This window comes from Hibiscus syriacus, unplaced genomic scaffold, assembly GCF_006381635.1.
Source record: "Hibiscus syriacus cultivar Baekdansim isolate YM2019G1 unplaced genomic scaffold, ASM638163v2 tig00110637_pilon, whole genome shotgun sequence".
Lineage (NCBI taxonomy): Eukaryota > Viridiplantae > Streptophyta > Magnoliopsida > Malvales > Malvaceae > Hibiscus > Hibiscus syriacus.
In genome coordinates, this window is record NW_024062808.1 from 3,653,652 (window position 1) to 3,663,175 (window position 9,524).

General features: G+C 31.6%; 1 pseudogene; it reads left to right on the plus strand.

Annotated features, from left to right (window-relative positions):
- The first annotated feature begins 2,090 nt into the window (after positions 1-2,090).
- Positions 2,091-9,092, plus strand: LOC120136878 (annotated as a pseudogene).
- Positions 9,093-9,524: the final 432 nt, after the last annotated feature.

A 9,524-nucleotide genomic window follows, 5' to 3' on the forward strand; every position in this document is an offset into this window, starting at 1 on the left:
TATATATGTCAATGATTGGTTCTTTGCTTTATTTATCCGCAAGTAGACCATACATTATTTTTAGTGTTTGCTTATGTGCTAGATTTCAATCATGTCCTAAGGAATCACATTTACTAGCTGTTAAAAGGATCTTTAGATACCTTAAGGACACTCCTAGTTTAGGACTTTGGTATCCTAGAGACTCTAGCTTTAGCTTGCATGCCTTCTCTGATACGGATTATGGAGATTGCAAACTAGATAGGAAAAGCACCTCTGGTACTTGCCAATTCCTTGGAAATATATTGATTTCTTGGTTTTCAAAGAAACAAAATTGTGTTGCATTATCTACCACTGAAGCGAAATACATTTCAGCCGATAGTTGTTGTGCACAAGTTTTATGGATAAAACAACAACTTTTTGATTATGGAATTGAAGTAAGTACCATTCCTATCAAGTGGGACAATACTAGTGCTATTTTTCTCACTAAAAATCCCATCCAACACTCTAGAACTAAACATATTGAGATTAGACATTACTTCATTAGAGACCATGTCGCTAAGGAAGATGTAGTTCTAGAATTTGTTGATACAATTAGCGGATATTTTTACAAAACCTCTAGACAAAGAAAGATTTTGGACACGTAGGAGAGAATTAGGTTTAACTGACATATCTTCACTTAGTGTTTAAAATAATTTTAGCACTTTTAATTAGAAATGAAAAATGCTTAACATAATAATTTTTATTGCATTCTTTGCTATTAGTTAGGGGAAGTTTATGTTCTTTAGGTGAAAATTAATTTTATGTTCAAATGTAGTTTAAGGATTAAATTGATTGATTGAACATGATTAATTTTCAATATATGAGTTGCCAATACCACTAGAGCTAATTAATTTAGCATAATGCATCGATACACTGAATAGTGCATCAATGCATCCCTTTGAATGTGCATCGATACATCATGAAGATGCACCGATGCACTCCTTGAATGTGCATCGATGTACAAGGCCATGCATCCATGCATCTGTTGGGTTTTTGAATAAAAACCTATTTCTCCTTCTTTTTCTCAAAACCCTTCAAACACACCCCTCACCGTCGTTCGTCCCTCTCTACCCCCATACTCTCTTTTTGCTCAAAATCAACGAAAAATAGTCAAAATCTTCGAGCTTTATATCTTCAAATCCTGCTAACATCATTAAATCATACAAAACATCAGCACATTCCACTCAATCTGAATTTTTCAAGGTAATATTTCAAAAACCTCTATTTTATTGATTTTTGATCTTAGGACTAGTTTTAATTAGTTCTAGGTTGAATATTACATCGGGCATTGATTGTTTAGTGTTTAGAAACTATATTTTACAATCAATTTCGTCAAAAACACTTAATTTTTCAAAAATATTCTTGAATTTTGAAATATAAAAACTATTTTCGAAATTCATTAATTTAATTTTAAATGTTAATGTTTTTAATTAAATTATATTGTTCTTATGAAAACTATACGTATTATAATCTTCAAACATCATTTTTTCAAAACTTTGCCCATTAGGATTTGGTTTAGAGAACCTTGACTATTGCGAACTCAATTGAGTTTTGGGATTGATTATATTGCATACATGTTTTTAAATTTGTAGGTTACCCATCAAATTCCGATTCTTAAACCATGTCCAACTCGAAATGCCCTAGGTCTTCTTTGAGTCGTTCTAACTGACCTCCTAATCCTATTCCTCCTTAACCTCAAAATCCAAATCCGAATGACCAAAATATGACCATTATAAATTCCTGTTTTAATATGCCTGAACATTGTAGAGAAGAACTGTACTATAGGTACATGAATTCTTTCCAATCATACAAAATTCAAGAAGAACGTATTCCCTCTGTTCAAGCCATGATAGATATCAACTTTGAATACTTTCAAACTCTCAAATCCTGGAAGCTTGATAAACTATTTCACCTTAAACCAATTGTTTATCATCATTTAGTCTGCATTTTCTATTCTAATGCGGTATGTATTCAAAACGTGAGTCAATGTGGGACTATAGGAATCAGATCCTACCTTTTAGGACAATATATTCATATTGACTCCGAAACTATAGCTAAACAGTTTGGGATAGATGAAAATGGTTTATATAATGAGAAAGAAACTGTGGCATATCCCTATATTCCTAATGCTAGTGTTAGTACCTTACGTACACATCACGATCATCTTTTATATTTAATGATCTCTTGGTGGTTTCGACCATCCGGAGGTAGGTACTCCACTCTTCGTGTCAGGGATTTATGGTGGATGCATTGTATCCAGCATAATAGAAAAATAAATTTGCCACATATTATTTTTAGTGAACTAGTAGATACCATAAATGTTGTCCCTTCTAAACATGTCGAAACTTTAGTTTATGGATGTCTACTTAGTAATCTTTTTATCAAACTTGGCCTTAGAGTCTCTCTCGACAATCCCATCCCTCTTCAAAACCAAATCAATCTCACCTCTTTGAAGAAAACTGATTAGAAACAGGATGAGGAAACTGGTCAATGGGTCTTTCGACCCAATAACCAAACTCCGGGAGACAGTTCTTCACGTTCTGCTCCTAACTTTTCTCGTACTTCTCTTCCTCCGGCACTGGCTGCTACCGACGATCCCGGGCTTCAACAGCTCATGCAAGATATTGATGAGGAAGTACCTGACGACACTCCTCCGGCACTGGAACCAGCACGACATGAGGAACAAATGCCTCCATATTTTCGAACATTTATAGAGTCATTTGATCTGAGATTTGCTTCCATTGAGTCTCAAATAACTGAGTTTCAACGGGAGATACGTGAACGTATGGACGCTCTCACTCTTGAAGTACGAGCTCATTATCCTCCTCCTCCCGACCCTCCGATGGAATAGCTCTTTATTTGTTACCATGCTTTCTTGGTATTAAAACTTGGATTGATAAACATTTTGCTATTTTTGGATTGTTTTATTTTGGTTGTTAAATGTTTGGATTTGTTTGGATTTATGGTTTGGATGCTTGGATTTATGAATTTAATATATATATTATTTGGCTTGGATTGAATTTTTTTTAATTTTTGCATCATTTACATATTAGTTGCATTATGACCAATTATGTCATTTCACATTTGATTATGAATATTGAATTATGATACTAATGGCTAACCTTTCTCTTGATCTTTGATCTTAGCAGCTTAAGCTATATTTATTTATAATCAATTGGTTATGCTTTTCAAAACCTTGTTCCAAACGTTTTTGAGTCTTTTTGATTTAACAAAAAGGGGGAGAAGTGTTAAAGTAAGGGGGAGTAATTTTTCAAACATGATTTCAAAATCTATTTTGAATTAGAAAATCTTAAAATTACTAAAATGTTTTGTTATATCAAAAAGGGGGAGATTGTTGAAAACATTTTGATGTTTCGGTATAACAAATTAAGTTAAATGAATTTTAAGATTTTACAAATGATTTTCTAAGTATATTCGATTTAATTAACTCGAATATCAAAATATTACTCCAAGTCTTTCAAAGTTTAATTTCAATCCTTACTAATGTGTAAAGTTGTGTTTTATACTTGAAATATTTTTGAAACATTTTTTACAAAGTATTTCGAACAAGAAACAAGCCAAAAAATCAAATTTGTGAAGGGATGCACTCATTGATGCATCGATGCACTCACCATATCGAATGCATTTCATGCATCAATGCATAGACCATGCATCGATGCACTCAGGCTTGTTTGAAACATCGAATGCATTTTATGCATCGATGCACTCTTAGTGCACCGATACACTAAGGGTCCAACAGTCGAAATATTTGAATTTTACACATAGTGTACCGATGCACTAGCCTTATGCATCGATGTACCAAACGCTCCCAACTGTTTTATTAATTGTTTTCACACTTAAACGACTCTATTGACTCCACTAATCATCCTCAACGTTCAGAATCAATTGAAGGAGTATTTAAGCTAGCTTAGAAGCCATTGATCAACAACAAGAATCAAGAATTAAGAGATAATCAAAGAGAAAACATCAAACCTCAAGTTTGAGCATTTTCAACCCTATTTCATTCAATATACATTTTTTCTTTCAAGAACACTTATTGTGCTCAATTGTATTATTCTTGAGTGTTCTTTCTTTGTTCTAGAATTGTGCAAACATCTTGCATTGTGAGGATTTTCTTGTAAGTTTGCAAAATTTGTATTGTTCTCTTTGGGAGAGAGTGTTCTCAAGAATTTGGGGTATAATTCTTGAGGGATTTGTAAGGTTACTCTTTGTCCTCAAAAGAAAGACAAATTAGTGAATTTGTGGAAAATCCTTAGTGTGGATAGCTAAGGTAGTGGACATAGACTTTGGTTGAGAAAGTCAAACCACTCTAAATCGCTGCGCAATTACTTTCAATTTTCTGCAAAAGCTTCCACCGAAATTTTTAATTGCCAATTCACCCCCCTCTTGACCATATTCGTCGATCGATTAACTCAACATATACTTATATATATATACTTATGTACATACATCATACATATATACACGTGCATCATTATCATATATACTTTATAGTTTATATATTTTACACACACTTGCACACACACATATATATATTATAGTTTATAGTTTATATACTATAGTTTATATATTTATACTATATAATTTATATAATTATACTTTATATTATATATATATATATATATATATATATATATATATAAGTAGACTGGGTTATGTATTTTGTAAAACAAATAAATTTATATTAATAAAATGGACTGGTATTTATTTCAAAAAGTGTATATATATAGTATAACAGATGTATTAGTGTAATGTACATTCTACATACATGTATGATAATATATATATATATATATATTCTTTTAGTTTGTTACTTAAATGTTGTTTAATTTATTTAAATTATAGTTTGTAACTTCATGTTTAATCAATTTAGTCCTTAAAATTATATTATAAAATCCAAAACATTATAAACTTTTGTTTCTCAACTTTTGAAATGAATGCAATTCAATACATTTTTATATTTAATTTGAGCTTCACATGATACAATTATTTTGATTTGATCCATATATGTTGTTTAATTTATTTAGATCTTAACTTGTAAATTCATATTTATTCAACTTAGTCCTTAAAATTATATTTGTATCTAAAATTTCCCATACTTATTTATATTTTTATAATTTACTTCAAACACAACAACTCAAATAATAAACTTCATTTCAAAGTCTCTAAATTATATCATAATCTCCAAATCATTTAAACTTTTTTTCACCATCTTTTTAAATGGATTCAATTTTGTCCATTTTTATATTAATTTCAATTTAACATTTTATAATTTTGATTTAATCCCTCATCCTTGCATTGTTTAATTTCTTTAAATTATTATTTGTAATTTCATGTTTAATCAATTTAGTCCTTAAATTTTTTTTATTAAAATTAACCAATAATTATTTATATTTTTGTAATTTACTGCAAATCTAATTATTGTTCATGAAAGACAAAAAATAATTAACCCAAAAAATAACCCGACCTAAGCGCAATCCGTACCTGGTAAGATCCGACCTAAATTTTTCTGTCAATAATGTTACCCGATCTGAAGGAGATCCGACTGAAGTTCATCCGAACCTGAATTAACCTCGTATTTAACTGCTTCAGACCTGAATCGTTTTGACTTGAACTGACATCGATCCGAACTGAAATTACACTGATCCGAACTCGAACTTAATCTGATGTCAAATCAACCTGAAAATGAACTAAACTGATTTGACCTGAACCCAACCTGGTTCGAGTCAAACCATCAAATTAACCTAACACAACCTGTATTCGATTTGACCTGACAGGATCCGACTGAAACCTGAACGATTACTTGATTTCACATCCCTAGATGTATCTTGTGTCTTGTCATACAAGGTAATGAAGCATCTTATGCCACATCACTCAAGGTGATGTCATGACATGTCACATCACCCAAGGTGATTATGTGTCTTGTGTAATGTCATCCAAGGTGATAATGTGTCTTATGTTATGTCAGTTAAAGTGATGATGTGACGTGCAATATTACCCAAGATGATGATGTGCCATATGTTCCATGTCATTCAAGTTGATTATATGTCATATGTCATGTCACTTAAATTGATGATGTAGCATATGTCACATCACCTAAGGTGATAATGTGTCATGTCATGTCATCCAAGGTGATGATGTGTAATGTGGCATGTCATTCACATGCCATGTAATTCAAGATGATGATGTGTCACGTGTCGTGTCACCCAAGGTTATATGTCACATGTCGTGTCACTCAAAGCCATTACATGTCACGTGCTATGTCACCCAAGGTGATCACGTGTCACGTGTCATGTCATCCAAGATGATAATGTATCATGTCACCTAAAGTGATGATGCGTTATAAGGGGTATGCAAAAATATTCGATCTAAATAATTTGATATGTTAATGGTTTGATGCAAATATTCAAATATTGATCTAATTTTTTCCATTTAATTCGGATCAATTATAAGATAAAAAATTGAATAATAGGATCAGATGCATATAAAGACTTAATTTTAAATTTTGAATTATTCAAATATGCAAAAAATCAATGTGCATTTAATAGTAGACTTGCATGATTAAAGATACGGCTAAGAATAAACGTACCTTCGTCCAAAATATAATTGAGTGGGTGCTGTGCCCGCTGTATCTTTCTACCCCGATTTACTTTTAAATATAGTATATAAGTAAGTTTTAGGACCCATTGGTTTTAGAAAATATTTTTGGTTTATGTTTTCTGTTTTTATTTTCAAAAATAATTTTAATTTTAATTTTTTTGAAAATTAAGAAAAAACATATTTTTTATTAATACAAATGAAAACTTGAATTCAAATATAAAAATAATTAAAATATATTTAGTACCTATTTGTTAAAAGAGAGACTAAAAATAGTTATTAAATGAAAATTTGAATTTAATATGTGAGTTATGCAAATATATAATAATAAAGTTAAGAAATTTTATAACATAATTTTAGTTTATAATAAGAATATAATATTAAATTAAAAATACACAAAAATAAAGCAGGGGTGTTTACATTTTATAGACTAATAAAATAAAAATAAAAATATTTATAATTAAATTTAAATAAAAAATTATAATTAAATAAAAATAATTGTTGGTTAATATATAGAGATTTAGATTGGGTTGATAAAAAAGATATTTCAGCCTTATTCAAACTAGATTGGATAGAATAAGATAAAATTATTTAATGCTAAAAATATTCATCGATAGGATTATATCAACCCTATGATATTAATATATTTCATATTATACTAAGTTCAATTGTAAAAATAGGAACTTTAAATTTTATTCAAAGAAAAATAAAGAATATATTTGTAAAAAGAAGAAATTTAGATATCAAATTGATTCAAACACATTAAACAAAAATAAAAAAATACATATATCAATAAATATATTAAAGGGTAAACTACACGTTTTGTACTCCAATTATCACTTTTTTTTTATTTTGGTCAGTCAATTATTTTTGTTCCAAAATCAAACCCAACATTACATTTTAGTTTTATTTTGGTCACCTACCGTTAAAAATTAACGATGATACTGACATGTCAATATAAGATAATTTCACATCATCAGTTTTGTTTATTTATTTAATGGTGTATGACCAAAATGAAACCAAAACGTAGCAGTAGGTGTGATTTAAAAAATAATTAGATGACCAAAACAGAATAAAAGTGATAATTAAAGTACTAAATATGTAGTTTACCCTATTTTAAACCCTAAAAGAACATCTATTTTCTCAACTACAAGCATAAGCCCAAACTAAGAAGCCCACTAGTGTAATCTCTCAGCCCTAAACGGCGTCGTTTAAGAGCCCTCTCAATACATCTCAGAATAGAAAGAAAACCCCTGCAAAAAACACTAGCCAGCAATTAATTCTGACAGACGAAGATTCCAATGGGAGGTCGAGAAGGAAATACAAACAATCTCGAGCCAAGGTTAAAGTGGGTCTCCCGAGGAAAAACCCTCACGTATTCGAGTCATGCTTCTCTCTTCCTCCCAAGCTCAGCGCCCTCGCCGAGGTCGACGACGACCTCTCCTAGTGGGACGACAAAGCCACCGTCATCCAAAACTACAAGTCCTTCGGCGTGGTTTCTAACCCTAACTTTCTCGGCGTCCGTTCTCGTACTTCTCACATCGTGGAAAGCGTTTCCCTCCAAGTCCCTCGTACCCCGCCATCCGATGAGCCGGCTGATGAATTCGATCCCATTGATTCAGGAAGCGATCTCGAAGAAGACGGTCAGTCCTCCCCTCACTTCTCTGTTGTTTATGCGGTTCAATTTTGGGGTTTAATTAGCTCAAGTTGAATTCATTACGATTCCTTCTGATGAAAAAGAAGCTATCCAATGAATTTGTTCTTTTTTTGAAACTGTAATCCTTTTCAATTGCTCCATAGAACCAATGGATTCGATTCTATTATGAAATTTTAAGTCTTTATTCATTGCTTAATAGAAATGTACCGGTGAATTTAGGTCTTTCTTTATATCTGGTCTAATTATGGTTTTAGTCCCTTTAGTATGCTAAAGTTTGGTATTTAATCCCTACTTTACTTTGCTATAATTTGGTCGTTCTACTTTATAATGTTATTATTAGGTTCAAATTGATAACAAGTGGTGATGCAGAAATTGTATTTTACCCTTTTTTGTTTCCAAATGACTATTTTAGCATCATCTATCCTTTTGCATTTGCAGACTTAAAAACTGCACTAGGGAAGAAGCGAAGAGATGGAAGAAGCATGCATTTGCAGCTTCTGACCACCATGCAACGACATCATATTGGCCGTCTTGTTGAGAGATACGGCGATGACTACCAGGTTAGATGGTGTTAAGTTTTCATATGTTTGTATTTCCAGTAGTTGGTAGTTTTGGTGATTAATGCTGTGATTTTCACAGGCAATGTTCATGGATGTAAAACTAAACAAGATGCAGCATTCAGTTGCGACTCTGGAGAAACTATGCAAGAGATATCATATGTTTGGAGATAAAATTCCATTGATATCATCCACTTGAGAATGTTTCGAGTTTCTGCATGGCAATCTCTCATGGATCTGGAGTTTGTCAAAGTTCTAAAGAAGATTATAATATGATCTATTATGTACTCGTAGTAGCCTTGAAAATGTTTTGATTTGGATTATTGTACTTTCATCTTTTTAGTAAAAAGTATCAATTTTCAGTTCCATTAAAATTCTTTGGTTAACTTTCTTCTCTTTTTTAAGTCATTTCTGAGTTATATAGGTATATTGAGATGAAGTTGTTGAACCCATGCAAATAGGAAGCTCACTTTTACTCTGGCTTGGTTGGTTCATTGTTTTTCTGTTTGAGAATAATTGAAGTGCCTTACGGATTGGTGATCACATACTACCCTCGATTGGATTACCGTCCTCTTGTTCTCAACGGGGTGTAGCTGGGAATCCCCTCTGTCTGTTTCCTGTTGCTGTTTGAGAAGGTTTGAATTGATTTAGGGCAGTTCCATTGAAATTCCTTG